The sequence below is a fragment of the Diabrotica virgifera genome, chromosome 5, assembly GCF_917563875.1.
Source record: "Diabrotica virgifera virgifera chromosome 5, PGI_DIABVI_V3a".
Classification (NCBI taxonomy): domain Eukaryota; kingdom Metazoa; phylum Arthropoda; class Insecta; order Coleoptera; family Chrysomelidae; genus Diabrotica; species Diabrotica virgifera.
In genome coordinates, this window is record NC_065447.1 from 29,636,624 (window position 1) to 29,662,593 (window position 25,970).

The window sequence follows — 25,970 nt, forward strand, 5'->3', positions numbered from 1 at the left end:
ATAAATAATGATTTTACCTTAACACATTGATTTATTTCGCCGTATGTAATATCACCTTATTTTCAAGAAATATTAACTTAACTCTAAATATACGTTTATCTCTGCGAAATATATTTCTTAACATTAAATAAATTAATTATTAATAGTAAAATAATAATATTCCTTAATAAGAAATATTATTGCTTAGAAAGAATAGTTTTCTAATGTGTAGAAAATATATTTTTATGACTAATAAAATTAATTAATATCAAGTGTAATTTCTTTCTGATAAATGGGTTTGAAGTTTGCCAGAAAGTGATAGTTCAATCATGTTTAAGATATATTTCTTTAGCTATAGTAGAATTTATTTGAAATATTTTAGAAAATTATATCTTGCATACAAAGATATATTTCTTAGGCAATATGCCAAGTCGATCTTTCTTAAATAATAATAAAGTTTCTTTATGTCAAGAATTTTTTTCTCCCGGTGTGTAGTTGCTTTCTCTTTCGGCTCTTATTGTTCTTAATATATTTGCTCAAGTTGTTGTTAGTTCTGAAAGCTGGTGTTATTCCTTTATTTTTTATGTATGTGGCTATTTTTGTTGTTATCTTGCCAGTATATGTGATAGAGCAGAAGGCATTGGTTCTTTCTTTGGTAGTGGGTAGACTAATTTCAGGGCTTTCTTATGGAGTTTTTGGTTTAAAATTTTGTTAATTGTTTGTTCTTTATAGCCGTTGTTTACTGCTATTTGCTTAATGATGTTCAGTTCTATCTCGAACTTGGTATGCTGCTAATTTGTGTTGTGTAGGATGGGATGATGAATTGTGTATAGTTGTGTCAGTATGGGTAGTTTTATGATATACGGAGAACTCATGTTTGTTGTCTAGTCTGGTAATTGTTACGCCTAGAAAGTTTATAGACTTATTCTGTTCTGTTTCTATTGTATTCATTGTATTCATAGTAATATTGAGTTTACAATAGAAACAGAACAGAATAAGTCCATAAACTTTCTAGACGTAACAATTACCAGACTACACAACAAACATGAGTTCTCCATATACCTTAAACCTACCCAGACTGACACAACTGTACACAATTCATCATCTCATCCTACACAACACAAATTAGCAGCATATCATAGCAATACATAGACTGGCAGAAATTCCCATGTCAAAAAATAACTTCGAGATAGAACTGAACATCATTAAGCAAATAGCAGTAAACAACGGCTATAACGAACAAACAATTAACAAAATTTTAAACCAAGAACTCCATAAGAAAGCCCTGAAATTAGTCTACCCACCACCACAGAAAGAACCCAGTACCTACTCTATCACATTTACTGGCAAGATAACATCAAAAATAGCCAGATACATAAAACAGAAAGGAATAACACCAGCTTTCAGAACTAACAACCACTTAAGCAAATATATTAAGAACAATAAGAGCCGAAAGAGAATGCAACTACAGAGTAGTGTTTACAAACTAATTTGTGGTGACTATCCGAAAACTTAACATAGGTCAAACTGGCAGAACCTTTGACAAATGACCAACATCTTCAGTTAAAGACTTTAAAAAGGCAAACACATAGTAAACTAAATCACTTGAAAAAGGCACCCTGCCGAAACAGCTGTAGTCACATAGTTATAATAAATTTTGTGGAAGTATAGAAAACAAACGCTTTCAGTGTTTTATTGTTAGATAACACCAAATGTATGCTGATGACTGTAGCAATCGAGGAACATAACAAACAGACTTTGGAAGTCATATAACTACTACTAACAAAACAACCGAAGAAATTAAAATACGAATAAAGCTTACAAATAAAGTATAGTATAGATTCAAAAACAAATACATTCAAGAAACATCCAAAGAAGAACTAAAATGATTATATACAAAACACTGCTCAGTCTATACGTGAAGGCCGACCTCAGCTCACAGCTGAAGCCGGTCCTTACATATGGAGCAGAACCATGAGACGCAGAACGATAAAAGACTTCTTGGAATATTCGAGCCTAAAATACTCCGCAAAATATTTGGAGCTAGAAAAGACCACGAGCAGTGGCGCAAAAGCTATAGCTTCGAATTATACTAACTCTTTAAATAACCAGACGTTGTAACGTTCATTAAAACAACGACTCAGGTAAATTGGATACATAATACGCATGCCAGATAACGCGATCGCTAAAAGGCTAACCATGGAAACACTTGTAGGAGGAAGAAGCAGAGCTGATGAATCGGATCGTTGGATGGAGTTAAGGCCGACTTAGGAGTATTAAAAATCAGGAATATGGTAACAGGTCGCCAGGAAAACAAACAGAATGGTCACGAATCTTGGAGCAGACCAGGAGTCAGAGGGTTGTAGGGCTAAAGAACATAATAATGATGAATGCATCTTATTTAAATCCAGACTCTCTTCGTTAATATTATTATTATAGTAGTGCTAGATGTATGGCAAGGAGACAGTCTCTTTGGTATTTAATCAAATAAGTATTTAGTCAACTACAAACTGTTGTTCAGATATACGCGAAACAACAATTATAGATGAGTATTAATCGTGGAGCATTGGTTATATTAAGAGCATATCCGTTATACTAATGCTATTTTAACGATACTTCAAATTTAATTTTAATTAATTAATAATAATTAATTTAACCGATATACCAATTTGTTTAAAACGTAAAACATTTGCCCAATGTGTGTTGCCTGTGATGACTTATGGTGCCGAACCTTTGGCATTGACAGCTACAACTTTTAAAATGCTGCAAATAGCCCAGAGGAAAATGGAAAGGTCAATTCTGAGTATATCGCTTCGTGACCCAGTTAGAAATGAAGACTTAAGACGAAGAACAGGAGTTACCGATGTAATTTACCGAATTGCCACCCTGAAATGGAACTGGGCCGGACACGTCGCCCGCATCAGTGATGGGAGGTGGACGAAGAGATTACTTGAGTAGAGGCCGAGATTAGACAAAAGAAGTAGACGAAGACCACCTACTCGTTGGACTGACGATCTCAAGAAAATGTCAAGAAATTGGATGCAATGTGCTCAAAATAGAGCACAATGGACAAAAATGAGGGAGGCCTATGTCCAGCAGTGGACGCAAAGGGCTGCATGATGATGATGATTTGAACACTCCATCACTTACGCAGTCGTCTGATGCTTCTTCCACTACCAATTTTTTTAAATGTGATCAAATGTGATTTGCTGTATGACCAATGGTGCAACCAAAAAAATAATATGCTTTTTTGATGCAATATTTTAAGATGTTGCCTTGTTTTTTTTTTGTTAAGGTGTAGCCTTAGTTGAAATTCAGATATCCAAATTTTATACCACCATTTGCCCGGTCGTTTGGCTGGTTTGCCGGTATTCGGTTTCTCTTCCTTTGCCAACCATTATCACCCCCATTCTATCAACGTGGAATCTCTATTTCTTTTGCTGACTCTAGACCATTTTACAACGTCTTGGATGTTACACAAGGTCCTGATATTGCTGCTCCTCACTCTATATTTAAGATTTCTGCCAGTAACTGATCTTAGGGTCTTCATTCTTCTTTTTTACAGCTATTTGTCTGATAATGATTAGTGCATCTATGGTAGATCTATTATTTTGAAATCCTTTTGTTTTTCATCGATACCACTCTGTTACACTTCTGCCAAAATTTTTGTAAATAGCTTTGAGTCTGTAGCTACGTAATAGCTTATCCCTCTATAATTTTGTGGGTTTGTTTTTCCCTTTTTTAAAGGCTGGGCTGGGAGATTTATACTGTGTTTTCACTGTTCTGGAACCTGTATCGTGTTATATATGTTGTTAAAGAGGGTTTGTATTTTTGCCAATTCACACTAGCTGTTGATTGCAGCAGTACCAACAACGATTTTATCTTCTAAGCGTTAGGTGAAGTCGATAGTTTCATATAACTCTGTATTTAATCTTATTTATAACCAAATTCATTTGATAGGTACCAAGTGTTTATTTTTAAACAGCTTATTTAACAACAGATAAAGTAGTGGTATATTTTAATATTAAATATTTCAGATATAACCATGAACTCAATCAACACATTTTAAATTAATTCAATTAAGCTGCAGCAGTATTTGTTCCAAGCGTATTCCCCGCCGCTGGAGGAAATCAGTACTATGAGCTCAATATGCTGCAATTATAAAAACACATGGTACTAAATATTAATTCCGTTCGATAACGTCAAGGCAGCACCAGTCGGTTTCAGCCTGGTATAGAAGATTTCTGTAACTATATTTCATGATTTTTTAAACAGGTGTCAGTAGAATGTCGCAAGAAATGGATTGTGGATTTCACATTCATGTGGTCATTTTGATTAGTAGTATGAGCGTTGTATGAGTATCGAGTATCGCAAATGTAATAATTTATCTGTAATTAATGAAGAACGAATAATGTTAATTAATGTTTTTTTATAGATTTTGTTATCATAAACAAATTTTAATATCAGTTATTAAAATTTCTAAGTATAATTTGGTAATAATTATATTAAAGTAAGGAAAGGCCAATGGGAAAGGCCGTGTAATTTGGACCTCTGAAGAAGAAATTACAATGTATTGGACATCTTGAATAACAAGACTCCAGAATGGAGAAAATAATTATAATATTACATTAAAGAAATTATTTTAAATAAAAACTTTATCTGTAATTTGGAATTTTGTCATGTAATTTGCATTTGGTAGATAGGTACCTACCTTATACTAAAATCACCATCAAGATGAAGTAGAAAGTAGAAATAAACAGAAATAAACAAACCACGACACTTCAATGTTACCATGGGAACTCTCGAATCATGATAAACTTTGTATATCATTATTTAGGATTTATACAATACAATGTATATAAATTGTAAATTATGATTTGTGGGAGTTCTCCTTGTACCATTCAACGTGTCTTTGTGTTTTTATTTCTAGTGCATCTTGATTGTGAATTTGGTATAGGTAAGTACTATATCATTCCTATATATTGGTATGTACATATAGTATATTCTAGGCGAGCGGTTTACCCCTAGCAAGACGCTTACAAATGGAATATGTATAGCATACCATATACCGACTATTTTTTTTTTCATTTCCAATGCAACATTTTTTATTCGATTCTATATTTTTCAAAGTTCAAATCTATTTTTTTTATTTTTTCTAATTGGAACAGGAATTGTTATTTACAAATAACTTACCAGTAAAATTTCGCAAATCGGTTCGAATAAAAAAATTTTAGGCAAACATCATCGGTAATTTTCCGAAAAATTCTTCCTTTTTCAGTTATTCGAACGTTGTTCTTGAAAAAAAAAATGCCCTAAGATGCACTTTTTAGGTTTTTTCTAAACAACTATTAAATGAATAAAAGACTAAGTTTTTCAACCTAATAAAAATATTTGTAAAATAAAACATTCTTAAACGATTTTTAATTGAAAAACTTATTGGCCCATTTTCCTGGTGACACCTCCAAGGCTTCTACAATATGCAAGTAAAGACAAAAGGGAAGGAATTCTACACTATGCAATTCACAACCCCTGTCTGCAGCTTGGTAAAGTTCCAACGGAAAATGGACCTAGTTACTCTATAGGAGTAATACTAATATAAAATAAAAATGTATACCATTTTTATTCAGTTGCAATGCGAAGCCAAAACCGTCTAAATTCTTACTTTGATTAGGAGAGTGCAGCCAGCACTCTTATCGACGATTTCACCTCTTGTTAGAGGCTCTTCAGAGAATGCATAGGCTGCTTTCTCTAGTCCAGGTAAAAAATTTTCGACATATTAGTCCCCCATTGAAACTGAAGTGAAGGTAGTAGGTGGTAGCGGCATATGCTAAATGAAAGACTAAGTTTTTCAACCTAATAAAAATATTTGTAAAATAAAACATTCTTAAAAGATTTTTAATTGAAAAACTTATTGGCCCATTTTATATTAGTATTACTCCTATAGAGTAACTAGGTCCATTTTCCGTTGGAACTTTACCAAGCTGCAGACGGGGGTTGTGAATTGCATAGTGTAGAATTCCTTCCTTTTTGTCTTCACTGCAGCATCCATCTGGCTTGCATATTGTAGAAGCCTTGGAGGTCTCACCAGGAAAATGGGCCAATAAGTTTTTCAATTAAAAATCTTTTAAGAATGTTTTATTTTACAAATATTTTTATTAGGTTGAAAAACTTAGTCTTTCATTTAGCAGATGCCGCTACGCACCTACTACCTTCACGTCAGTTGCAATGGGGACTAATATGTCGAAAAATTTTTACCTGGACTAGAGAAAGCAGCCTATGCATTATCTGAAGAGCCTCTAACAAGAGGTGAAATCGTCAATAAGAGTGCTGGCTGCACTCTCTAATCTAAGTATTTAAGAATTAAGACGGTTTTGGCTTCACATTGCAACTGAATAAAAATGGTATACATTTTTATTTTATATTAAACGAATAATTCATTTAACAATTATTATTAGTGTAATTCTACTATACTTAATTATCAGTAACAACTAATATACTATGTCATTACAAACTATATTGTAATGATTGTAATTATACAAAAAGCTTTATAATCTATAAACCTTCAAGTATAAGTAGGAATATTTTGACAAGGAGCAATAAAAGGAGTATATCTGAGGGAACATATACGAAATGAGGACGTGCGAAGCAGGACAAAGGTGGAAGATGTAATTGGATGTAAGATGTAAGGTGGACGAGAAACATTGTACATTGGACACCACGCGAGCACAGTCGTAGTAGAGGAAGACCACAAAAACGATGGCTACACGACATCAAAACAAAAATGGAAAGAAACTGGCACCAAATAGCACAAAACAGAGAAGAATGAAGAACTCATGGGGAGGCCTTTGTCCAGAAGTGGATGCAAGCAGGCTGAAGAAGAAGAAGAAGAATGTTTTTAATTACTTTGGATACTTAGTTAGGGGTAGTAGGCTTTATTCTTCCTTAATCAGTATTGTTCACATCGTGTTCAGTACTTTCATCATAATCATTTTCATCTTGATGATTATTTTCCTTTTCATGATTTTAGAATACATTCTCTAAATATGAATTGAACAAATTTGCTTTATCTTTTCCGTCAGGGAGCTAGAACTCTTTAAAGATGGCGTCTTGTAATTATTAATTTTTTTAAATACCTCCAGAATGCTTCTATGTAGAAAAACAAAAACTGGTATGTCTAGGTGTTTATCGTTGTTCTGAAGCTATTTCCTTGTGGTATTTTTATAATTATGTATTTTTTATGGGAAATAAGCCACAATTTTACTAAAAAATGAATTTATTAACGTTTCGAAGCCCAAATCGGGTTTCGTTGTCAAAATACAAAATACTATTAAAATAAAACAAACATGTTGTTGCTAAGTAAAAAAATTCTTCTAATAATTTATTTAATCTGACTCATTTATATTGGCAACTCAGACGTATATTATACATTTTAAAGTAGAAGACTTTAAAATGATATCGCCAATATTTATGAGTTGCGTTCCTGGGACGACTTTACTAAAAGATAGTTCATTCGATTACATGAAATCAATCCCAACTCAAGAATATTCGTCGCAAAAAAATCATAGCATGTGATCTGTCTTTAAAAAGACAACCAAATGCAACGATGACAGTAAAATTCTCGCGTTAGAGATTCCATAGTAGATCACGAGGGAAAACCAGGAAAAAACCTCGTGATACTATCCCGACATAATTAAAACGAAGTTAGAAAATGATAATACATTGACAACTAGGACAAAACTAAGTGTATCAGCTATAATGGAGTTATTGACATTATGTACTAATAATACCTATTTTCAACTAAATAATGAATTCTATAAACAAAATTTTGGTCTAGCAATGGGCTCTCCTTTATCTCCATTATTGGCTAATATATTTATGGAGGATTTCGAAACTAATATCATTTCTAAACAAAATTTAAAACCCACAGTATGGTGGAGATATGTAGATGATGTGTTTTCAATATGGCCTCATAGATCAGAATTGTTGGATACATTCCTGAATATTATAAACGATCAAGAAGAGACAATAAAATTTACAATGGAAAAGGAATACAATAACACTTTGCCTTTCCTCGATGTTTTAGTCTCAAAGAAGGATACTGGATATGAGACTCAAGTGTATAGAAAACCAACACACACCAACAGATATCTCAATTACAAATCAAATCACAACATCAACGTTAAAAAGGGAATCATTAAATCCTTATATGATAGAGCCAAAATTACTTGTTCTAACGAAAATTCATTTTTAGAAGAAAAACAATTGTTAACATCTGTTTTATTCAAAAATGATTATCCTTTATCGTTTATAAATAAGGAATTGACAAGATTAGATCGAATGGAACAGAACAACTTAGAACGGGATCCTACAACATTCACAAGAAATAATACGAGGAAAATAACAATACCATATATAAAAGGACTATCCCAGAAACTTAAAACGATAGGAAATAAGTTCAACATTTCAACAACATTCAAAACAACAAACACATTGAGATCTATTCTATCTAAAACTAAACCTAACAATGAACAAGAAAGAACAAAGAATTGCATTTATAGAATACCTTGTGAATGCGAACAATTTTATTTAGGTGAAACATCAAGACCATTAAACGTTAGAATAAGTGAACATCAGTCTTATATTAAAAACAGAGAATTTGATAGATCTCAGATATGTCAACACGCATGGGATAATGAACATAGAGTTCAGTGGAGAGATTCAAGTATAGTCCTGAATGAATCAGATAGTAAAAAGAGAAAAATCAAAGAAGCGGCTCTAATTATGCTAAATGAAACCAATTGTGTCGCAAATTCCTCGGTAGAATGCAGTAGGATGTGGTTACCCATACTGAAAGAGGAAGTCAATAGAAAGAAAATACCACGATTAGTAAGTCAATAACATATCGAGTTAGTACAAATTTTATATTTTAGTATTACTTATTGTATATCTATGTAATATTAATATTATTTATAATTTAAACATATTAAAGTCAGAATTTGGTATTAGTTTTTTGAAGGTAGATTAAATGTAAGACCAAATACTTACGATTTCGGGATAGTATCACGAGGTTTTTTCCTGGTTTTCCCTCGTGATTTACTATGGAATCTCTAACGCGAGAATTTTACTGTCATCGTTGCATTTGGTTGTCTTTTTAAAGACAGATCACATGCTATGATTTTTTGCGACGGATATTCTTGATTTGGGATTGATTTCATGTAATCGAATGAACTATCTTTTAGTAAAGTCGTCCCAGGAACGCAACTCATAAATATTGGCGATATCATTTTAAAGTCTTCTACTTTAAAATGTATAATATACGTCTGAATTGCCAATATAAATGAGTCAGATTAAATAAATTATTAGAAGAATTTTTTTACTTAGCAACAACATGTTTGTTTTATTTTAATAGTATTTTGTATTTTGACAACGAAACCCGATTTGGGCTTCGAAACGTTAATAAATTCATTTTTTAGTAAAATTGTGGCTTATTTCTCATAAAAAATACGTAATTATAGGTATTTATCATCCAGAGATAAATCGTTTCCATCTATTTCGAATTTCTAGTACCGGTCATAGGCGTTCGTTTTGGGTAGCTTTAACTTTGAAGCATTTTTGACACTCTAATATTAAATTATGAGGTATTATACAGGGTGTAACAAAAATACAGGTCATAAATTAAATCACATATTCTGGGACCAAAAATAGTTCGAATGAACCTAACTTACCTTAGTACAAATATGCACATAAAAAAAGTTACAGCCCTTTGAAGTTACAAAATGAAAATAGATTTTTTCGAGTATATCGAAAACTGTCGAGATTTTTTATTGAAAATGGACATGTGGAATTCTTATACAAGGAGCATCTTAAAGAAAAATTATAGTCAAATTTGTGCACCCCATAAAAATTTTATGGGGGTTTTCTTCCCTTAAACCCTCCCAAACTTTTGTGTACGTTCCAATTAAATTATTGTTGTGATACCATTAATTAAATTCAATATTTTTAAAACTTTTTTGCCTCTTATATTTTTTCGATAAGGCAGTTTTTATCGAGTTGCGAGTTCGTTTTTAATATGTTTACATAAAAATTTTATGGGGGTATTGTACCTTTAAACCCCCAAATGTTTGTGTACGTTCCAATTAAACTATTACTGCGGTACCATTAATTAAACAGAGTGTTTTTAAAATTTTTTGCCTCTTTGTATTGTTTCGATAAGGCACCTTTTATCGAGATGTGGCTTCTTTTTTGATATGGTTCAAAATATACCTAAAAATGTAAATCATAAATAAATTTTCATGTTAGTACCAAGTCTCCATAACCGTATTTAACCATATACAAATATGTGGTGGATTTGACAAATATTCAAAATATCTCGATAAAAACTGACTTTTCGAAAAAGTACTAAGAGGTAAAAAAGTTTTTAAAACATTGTGTTTAACTAATGGTACTAGAATAATAATTAAATTGGAACGTACATAAAAGTTTGGGGGGATTTAAAGGAACAAAACCCCCATAAAATTTTATGGAGTGTCCAAATTTCACTATAATTTTTTCTTCAGATACTACTGCCATAAGAATGCTACGTGTCCATTTTCAATAAAAAATCTCTAATAGTTTTCGATATATTGGAAAAAATCGATTTTCATTTTGTAACTTCAAAGGGCTGTAACTTTTTTTATGTGCACATTTGTACTAAAGTAAGTTAGGTTAAATCGAACTGTTTTTGGTCCCAGAATATGTGGTTAAATTTATGACCTGTATTGTTGTTACACCCTGTATACTAAAATGTACGCTTATTTTGAGTCAGTATCAGGATACACCGTTTTCTAGAAAAATCAATTTGCCAATTTTTCGTTTTTAGAATTTGAAAAAAAAAATTCAATAAAAAAATATTTAGAAAAGCGCAAACTGGCACTTTTATGTATCTTCCAGAGATGAAACGATTTCATAAATTGTGAATTTCTAGTACCGGTCATAAGCGTCCCAACTAGGTAGTCACAACAGTTATTTTGTCGCATAACTTTTTTGTCTTTAATTTTTAAGCATTTTTGACACTAGATTATTAAATTATGAGGTATTCTAGTACTAAAAGTTACTCTTGCTTTAAGTCAGTAAAATACACCATCTTTTTTGATTTTTTTTTAATTCAAAAAACGAAAAATTTTCAAATCAACTTTTTTAAAAAACGGTGCATTCTACCGAATTAAAAAAAGGGTACTTTTAGTACCATAATACCCCACAATTTAATAATCCAGTTTCAAAAATCCTTAATAAAAAACAAAAAAGTTATGCGATAAAATAACCGTCGCCTTACCCAAAACGGACGCCTATGGCCGGTACTATAAATTTCCAATTGATATGATCGATTTATCTCTGGAAGATAAATAAACGTAACAGTTTTCGTTTTTCTAAATAGAAGCGTTCTGGGGATGTTAAAAAAACTACATTTTAACGAGCTCTAGCTCCCTTAGGAAGCATTTTCTGACTAGCTGAATTGAATTAAATTGTTCTTAAAATTATCTGGACAATCTCCGATCTTCGTTTCTCAGGAGAGTTTGTGTACAACCTGAATAGAATCGAATAAAAAAGGTTTGGTACGGTAGAAATGCAAACAAAATTAGTCGGTTTATGCTCTGCTTTTGGGGTTAAACCGCTCGCCTAATAGTAGGTATCTATGTCTTGATGTCTAGTATGTCCAGCCTAGTATGTTAAAGTTGATACAACCGTTTGGGTCGGAAAATTACATCCATTTGGTAAATTATCCCCTAAAAAACTTTAAAACCATTTAAAAATACCTAATGTACGCATTAGTAGTTGCCGCGCACAAGATGATTAATTTGTCTCAGGTTTCCTCTTCGGATTTTAAGGTCATGTCACCTATAAATAACATCTCGGATAAAAAACAATGTGTCATTAATAGGATATTAATACAACGCAACGTAAACACTGACTACGGACGTCATTCGATAGAATAACTTCAATATTAATCACCTAATATTAACAACTAAAGTACCTTGATGCAACATCTGGCATTTGTGGTACGTAGGTATTTAGATAATCAAAGCACCACGGTGGTTGTTCTCATGTACTAGGGTTTCCGGTATCAAACGATAACCGGAATTTCAATATTTTGTAAACTAATTGAACAGGCAGAAGAGTAGGACTTCTATTACTTATAATAAATTCCTGGAAAAAATAAACGCACCCCTTACAGGAAGTGACAAAATTAAGCAAAAAGATTCTATTGAGAGACTTGCACAGTTGCACACCCCTTGAGAATGACATACAAGTGATTCGTTGGGGCGAGGAGGAATAACTCTTGTAAGCGGAAAAAAGCGCCCCAATGCGCTGGACTATTCACTTTCCTTTTCCTGATAGCACTCTGATGCGCTATAGGGGCTCTCTATTAGCTTATCATGCGGAAGTCATGGGTACAAGGACTCCCACACGAAACCTACCACGAACAATGCAGGCCAGCGTGAGGCGCTCTATTCCCGCTATCTCTAGTGGCTTATCATCGATCTCTATTGCTTACTCAGGGCACGAGTCCTCGATCCGTGCTACGTCCAGTTCGGTGACTCGGCCCTCGAGGATGTGGGACCCTCTTGCCCGGTTTTTGGATTTTGTTAGTATTTTTTGTGGCTTGCGCATTTTGTTAGTGTTTTGTTAATAATTTTTTGGTGTTTGTATTTTTTGGAAGTTTTTGTTGAGAGCTGTTTAAAACATATAAAATCAACAGTAGTATATATGTTATAGTCAAAGCCCGAATTTCAGGCACTCCTAGGTTTGACTAGGCAATCCTCAGGTCTGACTGACGGTCTTAGTCAAAGCCCGAAATAAATTACAGTTTCGACCTTTGACTAGTCAAACCTAGGAGAGACTATGTTCGTCAGTCAAAGGTCAAAATTTAATTTTATGAAATCGGGGTTTGACTAGTCAAACCCCGATCAGCTATTAAAATGTCGTAATTTGTTAGATTAGGTTTAATAAAACTTCAGTTTTTAATTTTAATGTTTATTATTTGTATATTGTCGTAATTAAAATAAAAAAAATAGTGTTTATTCTCACATGTTGAAGCAGTAGGTATGGCATTTAGAGTTGCACAATACGTTAGACCTTTTGCACTTACATAATTTTGAAGAGCAGTTTTCTTATTGCAGTAGCATTTTATAAAGCCTTATCTTCCAAGTTTAGAATCTTTTGTTCTAATTTGTCTTAGAGACAACTTAACGTCTGGAACATCTTCGAAATTAAGAAAATTCTCTTTGCATTCTCTTATTTGATTTCTTAAAAAAAGTGTGTTTATTGTTCCGTATTTTATACCAACTCTATATAAACCGTTAATTGTTTTATCTTGTATGATACCCACAATATTTTGAACATCTCCTTTGGCTCTATCAAAGCTGGGGATAGGTATTGTTACAGTTTTTCCGATCGAAATTGGAGGAAATTTTTTTCACTATATTGTTTCATAGCATTAGCCTGCACACGAAGACCTGCAATCGCCTTTCCTCTATTTATTTTAATCTTTTCTGTCTGTGTACAACGCATGCATGTAATTTTTCTTTCAAAACCTTCATAGTATGCACCAAGTGTGCAAGTACACAACATGTACCACCTGATAACAAATTATGCACGTATATGCGTCAGAGCTCTCTTTTTGGCAAATACAACAAACCATATCTGAAGAAATTACCAAATTACGTGTAAATAAGAATCAAACTCCGTTAACCCAACTCAGACGGATTTTGATAGATTCAGAGTGGGAAACGTAGAACACAAAATTTTCTTCCTCACAATATTACAAGCTGAAATAACGTTTGGTGTAATTTCCTCTAATTTCGATCGAAAAAATTGTAACAATACCTATCCCTAGCTTTGATAGAGCCAAAGGAGATGCTCGAAATATTTTGGGTATCATGTATCATACAAGATAAAACAATTGACGGTTTATATAGAGTTGGTACGAAATACGGAACCATAAACACACTTTTTTTAAGAAATCAAGTAAGAGAATGCAAAGATAATTTTCTTAATTTCGAAGATGTTCCAGACTTTAAGCTGTCTCTAAGAGAAATTATTATAAAATATTCTAAATTTGGAGAAGACTTTTAAAAATGCTACTGCAATAAGAAATGCTCTTCAAAATTATGTAAGTGTAAAATATCAACGTATTGTGCAACACTAAATGCCATACTGCCTCAACGTGTGAGAATAAACACTAATTTTTTATTAAAATGAAAAAAGGACGTTTTAATAAACCTAATCTAGCAAATTACGACATTTTAATAGATGATCGGGGTTTGACTAGTCAAACCCCGATTTCATAAAATTAAATTTCGACCTTTGCCTGACCAACTGAGTCTCTCCTAGGTTTGACTGTGGCCTCCTTTGGCCGAAACTGTAATTTATTTCGGGCTTTGACTAAGACCATCAGTCAGACCTGAGGATTGCCTAGTCAAACCTAGGAGTGACTGAAATTCGGGCTTTGACTATAACATAATATACACTGCTATGCCAAAGGTGAGTGCGGTGTTGTCTTTTGATAGAACTATGGCTATCTAGTGTTTGCTAATATTTTCTCTTTGGGTCTTCTGTACTTTCATCTGTAGTACACATCATTCCTTAATACCTCTAGCAGGACTCGGTTTGGGTAGTCTTCTAGCCCAGCGAACTTTGTTTTGGCTTTTTTCTCCATCATATCCAATAACATTATTTGTTTTAGGTCTCTGAATAGAAACTATTCAGCGACGTATCTGGGCACGTCTGCAGCTTCTGCAGCACGTCTGCAGCTTCTGTAGCACGTCTGCAATGCCACTTGTTGTTTGCTGCATGGATCTTCTTTTTGTTTCTTGAGTATCCCCATGAAAGAGATGCATATTTAATAATTGGTAGTATGATGCTATTTATCATCTTAATTTTGTTTTCATACCTAATTTGCTTTTTCTTCCTGTTAGTCGTCTTTTTGGGAATTGCGTTAACGTGTGGTGTGATCGTTAGATCTTGGTTAATTGTAACTCCCAGGTATTTAGCTTCGTTTTGCCATTATACAGTGAGCACGTAAAGGTTGGAATAAATTCATTTTCTCGAGAATGGACGATTTTGGAAAAAAATCCCGAAACAGGTCAATTTTTATTTTTAAATTACGACTTTTTGGCATATATATCATACTAGTGGCGTCACCCTTCTGGGCGTGATGACGTCATCGATGATTTTTTTAAATGAGAATATGGGTCGTGTGATAGCTCACTTGAAAGATAATTCAATTCTCTATTCAGTAATATAAACATTAACATAATTATTTATACAGAGTGTCCAAAACAAATTTTTTTGGATTAAATTTATTGACATAAAAAGAATAATGTATGTAATTTATTTAATTCAAAATACATTTTACTGCTCTCAGAAAACATAGAAAAATATTTATTTGAAAAGTAATCATTGCTTTTCGCTTAAATTAAATGTTCAAATTGTCATGAGGCTGGTGGGTGGCTGCTTTAATATTGAATTTAAGCAGAAAACAATACTTATTTGCCAAATAAACATTTTTTTCCTGTTTTCGGATAGCAGTAAAATGTATTTTGAATTAAATAAATTACACACATTCTTCTTTTTATGTCAATAAATTTAATTGAAAAAAAAATGTTTGGGTACCCTGTATAAATAATTATGTTAACGTTTATATTACTGAATAAAGAATTGAATTACCTTTCAAATGAGCTATCACACGACCCCTATTCTCATTTAAAAAAATCATCGATGACGTCATCACGAACAGATGGGTGACGTCACTAGTATGATATATATGCCAAAAAGCCATAATTTAAAAATAAAAATTGACCTGTTTGGGGATTTTTTTCCAAAATCGTCCGTTCTTGAGAAAATGAATTTATTCCAACCTTTACGTGCTCACTATATAGACCTGTCTTGCACTATTAGCTGTTCTTCTGGGTTATCTCTTCTTTTTTGAAGATTGTTCCTTTTCTGGATTTATTGGTATTTTCCTTTGGCTACTCCATTTTTCTATCTTATGACGTCTATACATTTCTTAGAGCTATATCCATGTTCGTGTGTTTTTCATACAGGAGGGGTGTTATGACTTTCTTCTGTGGGACTACATGGATTTCGTGTTCAGATAGAACTGGTCCTATCTAAAACCTGAATCTCCAGGCTGCTTGTCTAGCACAGAGGCTTAGCTACCGCCGTATCAGCCGTATCAATTATACGGAGCCCCCGACATTCAGGGCCCCAGCGCGAAATGTCAAAACAAAATTCCATTTAAAAAAATTGCACAAAATATTCTACAATTATTTCACTATTAAAACGCTTTGAAACAGTGTATATTGTTTGGATACCGACATTTTTGTGTAATGGATTCTTTATCTATACAAAACTATATTTATGTACAGGTACCTACTTATCTATTTTTTGCCATTTGCCCTTATTTCATAACAACAGAGCCTTTTGGTTTTCAAGCTACTGTTTATTGTCTATTCACCTTTGGCTGTGTGTGAGACATTATATAAAGTATAATGCCAAATTGCAATTTTTGTAATCGCGTTATGTTTGAATACATGAAACCTTGTGTATTGTTTGCGTATGAACCCGATGTAATCGGTTCTTTATCTATAAATTGTTTTAGCTATATCTATTTACCGGCCGCTCGCATCGTAAGAACAGAGCTTCTTTGTTACGCTTATTTCAAATGTCCAATAACTCTTGACTTAAAAAAACTGAATCTATTTTCAAACAATGGATCTCTACAATTCAAATCTATTTTTCGACTTTGGTATATTGAGTTTCTTAGGTTTATTGTTTATATCCATATTTGGGTGTTATACGCAGAACTTATTAGTTCCTAAGGTTGTATGTATTATGCAATTTATTTAAATTTTGCAATATACGGGGTGTTTCATTAATAATTGTAAATATTTTAACTGTAGATTCCTGGGCTCAAAATATTAAAATTTAACCCAAATCACCTAGTCCGAATATGTTTCCTAGGGGAGATAGAGCTCTTTGAAGAAGGCGCCTTGTAATTAGTTTTTTTAAATTCTTCCAGAGCGCTTCAATTTAGAGAAACGAAAACTGGTACGCCTATTTATCTTCCAGAGATAAGTCGATTCCATAAATTTAGAATATCTAGTACCGGTCATAGGCATCCGTTTTGGGTAGGGCAATGCTTATTTTTTCGCATAACTTTTTTATCTTTAACCCTGAAGTCTTTTTGACACTGGATTATTAAATTGTGACATTTTAGTAATGAATGGTACTCTTTTGTCGGTAGTATACATCGTTTTCTAGAACCGTCGATTTGAAAATTTCGCGTTTTTTAATTTGAAAAAAGCTATGAAAAAAAAAAACAGAAAATGGTACGTTTATTCCAGAGATGAATCAATTTCATCAATTGCGAATTTCTAGTACTGGTCATATGCATCCGTTTTGGGTAAGTCAACGGTTATTTTATCGCATTATTTTTTATGTCTTATTTTTAAGCATTTTTGACACTAGATTATTCAATTATGAGGTATTCTAATATTAAAAGTTACTCTTGCTTTAAGTCGGTAAAATACACCGTTTTTTTTTTTAATTTTGTTCAAATTCAAAAAACGAAAAATTTTCAAATCGATTTTTCTAGAAAACGGTGTATCTCACCGACTTAAAGCAAGAGTAACTTTTAGTACTAGAATACCTCACAATTTAATAATTCAGTGTCAAAAATAAAAGTTAAAGACAAAAAAATTATGCGATAAAATAACCGCTGCTCTACCCAAAAAGGACACATATGACCCGTACTAGAAATTCGCCATTTATGAAATCGATTTATCTCTGGAAGATAAATAGGCATACCAGTTTTAGTTTTTCGAAATAGAAGCGGTCTAGAGGTATTTAAAAAGAAACTAATTAAAAGACATCATCCTCAAAGAACTCAAGCTCCCTTAGGAAGTAGGTATTTTCGGAGTAGGTGATTTGGGTTATACCTTAATATTTTGAGCCGAAGAATATACAGTTAAAAGATATCCAATTATTAATGAAACCACCTGTATTGTTTTGTTTTATTTCATTATATTTTATTTTGTAATAATATTGACGATTTATGTAATTATAGAAAACTGTATTTGATATTGTTTATTTTTCGACTCTTTGTAAGCTTTCTTTGTCCATAAAATTGTAAAATTTTCAGTGACAATACAGCATATTTCTATTCTATTCTATACAAACGTTTTTGCTTCTTTTGTTTAACATTTTTTTAGCACTATCCCACATCAGTCGTCGAAAAGGGCCCCGCAACAAACCTTGATATGGGGCCCCTGTGGGGCTAACTGCGCTACTAGTCCAGCTGCTATGTATTCTGTAAGTATGAGTATGTACTTTTAGTTCGCTGGAATATTGAACTCTGAATCCGAATTATGCTTCTGGTATTAATTCTAGACTGCCTATCTCTGATTGAAGTCTGGTTTGGATGACGGTAGGGGATCATAATATATTACTAATTCTAAGGTATCATAGAAATCATTCTTGGCGTTGTCCGTCTTCGCCTTTGTCTTCCGTTAGTGCGTACGCTGAAAGAATCGATATGTTGCCTTAATTACCCCTTGATTCTAATGTAGTATATCCTTTCATTCGATGGTTTGAATTTGTAGTAGGTATTCTATTAAGTAAAGGAAAAAGTGAATTTACGAAAATAGAATACTGGAAGAACTTGAGACATTAAAACAGGAAAATCAAACAAGAAAATTCTATAAAACTCTGAATAATGCAAGAAAAGAATTCAAACCAATGCGAAGACTATGTAAGGATAAGGAGGGGCACATACTCAATAAAAAAGAAGAAATATTGAAAAGGTGGGTGGAACACTATAAAGAACTACTTACTATCCAAGTAGAAGATCCAAATCAAGCACCCCCAGATGCAAGCAACAATACCAGAAGCAACAATACCATTAGAGCCTCCATCAATTCAAGAATTACGGGATGCGATTAAACACCTAAAAAATAATAAATCTCCAGGAAGTGATGGTATACCCGCCGAACTTATTAAATATGGAGTTGCTACTCTGGCTAATCAAATATATAAAATAATATTGAGAGGCTGGAATGGGGAACAATTCCCGGAAGAGTAGTGTATTGGAATCGTTTGCCCGCTACACAAAAAGGGCGATCAATTGGAATGTAGAAACTATAGCGGAATAACCCTCCTTAATACAGCTTACAAAATATTTTCGAGTATCTTATATGGTCGCCTAAGTGCATATTCAGAGGAACATCTTAGAGAATATCAAAGTGGTTTTAGGCCTGATTGATCAGCAACAGACCAGGTCTTTGAGCTAAGGCAAATACTGGAAAAAACCAATGAATTCAATATCGCCTAGGATAGTGTTCTAAGAAATAAATTGTATGAAGCCATGGATGAATTCCACATCCCCGATAAACTGATAAGATTGTTTCCAAGTCGAAATACACAATACGAAATACATTCACAGGCGAATATCGAAATACAATCACAGGCGTTTGATACGCATGTTCGGCTGCGACAGGGAGATGCGCTGGCGTGTCTCCTCTTCAACATAGCTCTGGAAAGGCGGTCAGAGATGCCCGAATAGACAACCGAGGAAATATTTTTAATAAGTCATCCCAAATTTTGGCATATGCAGATGCCGTGGACCTAGTTGCCCGCTCAACACGCAAGCTAGAAAAAATGTATACCACCTTCTCAAATACCTCAAAAAATATGGGCTTGCAAGTAAACGAGCAGAAAACTAAGATGATGGCATCAACACCCAACAATAGAGCCAGAAACATCGGTCACCAATTCACGGCTGATAACTCTACCTTTGAAATGGTGGACAAATTCACATACTTAGGCTCCCTGATCACCAAGGAGAACGTCATGACGGAAGAAATCAAGCGAAGGATAATCCTAGCAAACAAATGCTAAAATAGGCGCTGCAAACTGACAACGGTTGGCAATGGATAGGAATGACTGGCGTAATAGACTTTGGGAGGTCGAGGCTCTTTCATAGGGCTCTAGCTCCATTGATGATGATGATGATACTATTAAGTACGTCATATTTGGTCACAAAACCCGTTCTAAATTCATGTCTTCCGTTATCATTACCACTAAAAACAATGGTTTATTTACTTATCATTTTATTTCTACTCAGTATCCATTTTATTTCTTGAACTATTACTTATGTTATTATGTGCATTTCTATGTTTTCAAGTTTTATGGTATTTCGGACTGCTCCAGCTTTATACCAGCTTTGAAATTTTATGAATACCTTATGAATTCCTTTAATCGTTGTTTTAAATTATTATTAATAATTAAATAATAATTAAAGACATTAATACGAAGAACAAAACCAGAATAACAGTCGAGAATGAACTAACATCGGAAGTAGAAATCATCAACTCGGTAATCCGACAAGGGGATAGCTTGAGCCCATCGCTTTTTAATTTAGTAATGGACAAATTCATAGAAGATATTAAAAGTACAGGAAAAAAATATAAGATGGCAGAAAAACAAATAAAAATCCTCTGTTATGCTGACGACGCAATCTTAATCTCCGATAACAAGGATAACCTTCAGCGAATGTCACAGACTTTCAATACAGTACCGAAGAACTACAGCATGAAAGTATCGACAGCTAAGATCAAATCCCTGGTAGTGTCAAGGGAGCCTATAGATGTAAAATAGTAATTAACAACGAACTAATTGATCAAGTCTCGTGATTCGAATATCTGGGAGTCGAAATATATAGTTATGGATATGTTAGAGAGAGCGTCCGAAAGCAAGCAAATAAAGCCAGTTACGTGTCAGGATGTCCGAGGGATCTTATCTGGAGAAGTTAAGATATGAGCCTCGAAAGGAAAGTACGCATATACAAATCATGTGTAAGACCGATCATGACGTACGTGATAGAAACAAGATGTGACACAAAGGTGGCGAGATAGCTGGCAGTCAACATCACAGCTACAAATACAAGTTCAAAATCGTTAAGAACTGGTCAAGAGGGCTAATATAAGAAGAAGAAGAAGTTGTTTTAAATTTATCCGTCCAGTTCCCAGGAAAAGCCGCAGTTTTCTTAACTAGATTTTTTAAGGGTGAGTATTGTGAGTAATTATCTCACTGCTCAGCCCTCAACTTGACCAGCAATTTCTGAAGTTTTAGAGTTGTTTCCCTTAGCCGATATCTCTCATTTTAAAGACAAAATCTCTTTCGGTCTTTTACCCTCTTCCATTAGCTACATCCGTTCTACGCCATGTACGTAGCAGATGCGCAACTATGTATGTTTATTCTATTTCTGTGTTTGTTTAAAATTCCTACTGCATTGGATAGTTAATTGGACTTTTATCACATTAACGTTTATAAAAAATACGATTCTTATTAGTTTTTTATTCAAAAATACTTAATTATTTTTACCTTTGTATTATATTCAACTTTAATTCAATACGAACGTTTTTACGCATTCTTTAAAACCATATAATGGAAGATAGTTGCATGTGGGGAATGCCGTATGACGGTTGGTGCGATTCGTCAAGTATGGATCTGTTTGATATAATCCAGGAGTACTTGAACAGTAGAGTGTTTTTGCCGTACTGCCTTTTGCACTTACATAGTTGTGATTGTTTTCTTCTTGACTTTTATAACAAGGTAGGAGATGCAACTATGGTGAAAGATATTCATGTAACAGGTACCATCACATATTTTTTCTAATTTTTAGTTTATGTTTTAAATGCATATTTTTACCCTATTCGATACATTTTTGGCAAAGTAACGTAAGTGACATTTTTGGCGAATCATGTTTTTCCATTAAACAAACGCTTTATTGTTTAGAAGGTACTGCCGGAGTGTTGTAAGCCTAGACATATTATGTTTGAATTAATTCTAGGCTTACTACACTTTGGTAGTACCTTCTAAACAATAATAGCTTTAGTTTAATGGAAAAACATAAAATGTCACTTACGTTACTTTGCCAAGAATGTATCGCATATTTAGTGGAGTCACTGAAGGTGGATATGAGCTATTACCTCCGATTTCGTTCAACCTCCATCGATTTGCATGAAAATTGGTGAGTGGTGAGAGGATATCTCAAGAAACAAAGGTGACATGGTGCCACTTGAGCTTTTACCTTGGGGGTGGATGCCACCCCTTCTCGGGGTGAAAACTATTTTATTAAAATAACCCCTAATTAGATAGGGGGACAAATTCTAAGCAAAATTTGTTATATAAAGTTATTAAAATAAATCAAAACTTTTTGAGTTACCTATTAAAGATCAAAAATTTTAATTTTTGTAAGAAAAATGCATGTTTTTAACCGATTTTTCATAGATAACTCAAAAACTGTAAGTTTTTACAAAAAAGTTATTATTACCAAAATTGAAGCTAATAAAAAACTAAATAAATTCCTTACTAAAAAAACTCTTTAGTGTTAACTAAAAGTCAGTTATAGGTAATTGAATGCATATTTTTTTCGGCGAGTGCCTAAGTCTAAGTATTCAAGCTTAAATTACGGGAAAATAATATAAACATATTAAAAATTTGTGAAAGTACTTAGAAATGTCTATCAAATGAGATACCCAACAAGTTAATAGCATTAAAATTTATTCTCCAAAAATTTTTCAAACTTTATCTTTTAAAAAATTTTCCAAAAAATGTTACCGTTTTTTAAACCCCGTTAATTTTTTAGATATCAGGTTCACCTAAAAACGGTTTCAAAGGTAATTCCAAAGGCTACTAAAATGCGTTGAATTTGATCTTTTAAACCCCCTGCTTTTTTAAAAATCAAAGATTAAATGGCCACGGTTACATGGTTCTCGCAGCAAAATTTAAGATTTAAACGTTTCTATCTCGGTTATTTTTCACCCTACAGAAATGGTAAAAAAAAGTAAATTATTTGATATAGAAAAAACTAAAATTTGATTATTTACCATTTTTTACGTATATTGAGTATTTTTTAAAATTATATCTGTTTTTCAAAAATATGCATTCTAAACCGGTGAACATTGTTAAAAGCATTACTTATGCTAATACAAAGAAATTTTTGTAAGGATTACTATAAATTTTAATTTTTGTGGAAATGGCGTTGCTTAATTTTGATGCTATTAACTTCTTCTGGAGCTCATTTGTTAGGTATTTTGAAGTACTTTGATAAGTGTTTAGCAGATATATTTTATAAAATGCATCGTGTTCCCGTTATTTAAGCTTGAATACATAGATTTGAGTACTCATCGAAAAAAACATACATTCAATTACCCATAACTCACTTTGAATTAACATTAGTTTAGTACTTTGAGTGAATAGTGTATTCAATTTTTTATTGTCTTCAATTTTGGTAAGAATAACTTTTTTGTAAAAACTAATAGTTTTTGAGTTATACGTGCAAAACAGCTTTAAAGCAGACATTTTTTTTTACGAAAAAATAAAATCTTTGATCTTTAATAACTCAAAAAGTAATGATTTATGTTAATAACTTAATATAACAAATTTTGTTTAGAATTTGTCCCTCTGTCCATTTGTGGTATTATTTTTAATACAATAATTTTCACCCCAGAAAAAGGGTGGTATCCACCCCCAGAGTAAAAGCGCAAGTTGGCATCATGTCACCTTTGTTCCTTGAGGTATCCTCTAACTACTCACCAATTTTCATGAAAATCGATGGAGGTTTAACGAAACCGGAGGTGAAAACCTTCAGTGACTGCACTAATTAGGGTTTTTTATTATTAGGAAACTTGTTTGATTCACAGGCCAACGAAAAAAAAAAAGATTTAAAAAACTTTTCTTATAAATTTATGTGAATCCTATGTATTTTTTGGCGCTAAAAAAGAATCTGAAATTAGATTTTACGTATTACCCACAGTTTTCCCACAGTATGGCATTGGCTTATTCTACAATATAATAATTTGAAAAACACAAAATACCGGAATACATTAAAATGATACATTATTAGAATACTACCTTTTACCTAATTTTTATCTTCTCATAGTATAGGTCTGAACAAACATTTCAGGAGTCAATGCTTTTGTATTTTCTTTCTCTTTTTTTTCTGTAAAACTTCTCAAGTAGTTCTTTTCCTATGCGATAGTTCTTCTTTTTCCTATGCGAGGCACCCTGTTGTCCCCAATGAAGTGACCAACAGTAATCACCCATCATGTTGGTGTTCCAACATCCCTGGTATGGTTGCTCCATCACCTTGATATCCAGGTGGAAGCGTTCGCCTCGTTCTTCACTGACTGCACCCAGATTTTCAGGGAAATGATCAAGATGGTTATGCAAAGGGTAGATTTTGAGGCTCATTTGACATCCCAAATCTTAAATCTTATCTAAAATCTTAAAAAAACTTATCTAATAAATTAGCTACTATAAGCTCGTAGTTAGGGTCTTTCACATTACCTACAAACTTGGTTACAACTTTTTTGAATCCAACCCAAGCTTCTTTTTCCTTAGTAGTAATCTTAGTTTCAAAGGTAATTATGCAATTTTAAATGTTAAATTGTGAAAGAATGGTGGGCGATACAGTATTTTTAATATGATTTTCGGACTCAGCGCACCAAAATATATAAGAGGTAATTTTATCAAACAAGTTTTTTCATCGTTGGCCTGTGTTATTATATGAACTAACACTTCTTTGGTTGACCAAAACTGTTCTTTTCGACATAGTTTATTCAGTGACAGTGGAAAAAAGAGAGTTATAATATGTTTGTTCTAGCATCAGTTTCAAACGGTTTGAAACCATCAGCGAATAGTGGACCAGCGCGAGTAGAGGGGATAGCACTGGTGACTGTATTATGCTCTCTCACTGACCAACTATTTGCTGACGGTTTCTGACTAGTTTGACTGTTTGCTAGAACAAACCTAATATGTGCTCACAATAACTCAATACTCAATGTAGCTAGATGTCAAACGTAATTTCTAGACATTATGATAACATGACGTAGACATAGTGTGATCTCACATTCCATGATGGAAATATGGAGAGAACATTTCGAACAACTGTTGAACGGAGAGTGAGGAAAATGAAAACAACGTAATTGAGATCAGAGGAAAACACTAAGGAAACAAGCTATACAGGAAGAAGATCTGGATGAAGCAGTAATAAAGATATGAATAAAGAGGAAGCAATGGGAGAGTCCACAAGGAAACATTTTTCCTATAGTTGGCTGTATACCATGTAATACAAAAAACGGTAAAATCCTTTATAAAAGGTATATTTAAAATCCCTAAAAAGGGCTACATCACAATCACATAACTAGTTTTCGACTGGTTTACCAGTCATCATCAGTGCATACCTAAAATGAATATAACCTGGTAAAATAATGCAAATAAATTGAAATTTTGACTGCGGTTAAGAAAAGTTGTAGGTTATACTCACGTGAGATATACATGCTAACCACCAAGATATAATTTAACAAAAATATGTGGGTCAAAGCCCTGTAAAAGTAGTCCGTCAAGGAAACATCGATTGAAAATGCTACATTAAGCATGGATGTTTAAAGTATTTTACTAAACTCAGGTAACATCTGAGCTGTGGATTTGACTTGTTCACATGCAACATGAACAAGTCAAATCCACAGCTCAGATGTTACCTGGGGCATTTTAGTAAAATACTTTAAACATCCATGCTTAATGTAGCATTTTCAATCAATGTTTCCTTGACGGACTACTTTTACAGGGCTTTGACCCACATATTTTTGTTAAATTATATCTTGGTGGTTAGCATGTACATCTCACGTTAGTATAACCTACAACTTTTCTTAACCGTAGTCAAAATTTCAATATCTTTGCATTATTTTACCAGGTTATATTCATTTTAGGTAAGCACTTATGATGACTGGTAAACCAGTCGAAAACTAGTTATGTGATTGTGATGTAGCCCTTTTTAGGGATTTTAAATATACCTTTTATAAAGGATTTTACTGTTTTTTTTTTTCAATGGGAAAGCTCCTAGGAGAGATGAGGTCAGTCCACAAATGTTGAAATATGTAGAAGAAAAA

General features: G+C 33.0%; 1 protein-coding gene across 5 annotated transcripts in view; it reads left to right on the top strand.

Moving 5' to 3' along the window:
- The window catches only part of LOC114334761 (uncharacterized), a 601,548-nt gene that overhangs the window by 389,978 nt on the left and 185,600 nt on the right, over positions 1–25,970 (top strand). The gene's annotated exons all lie outside the window — the stretch shown is intronic.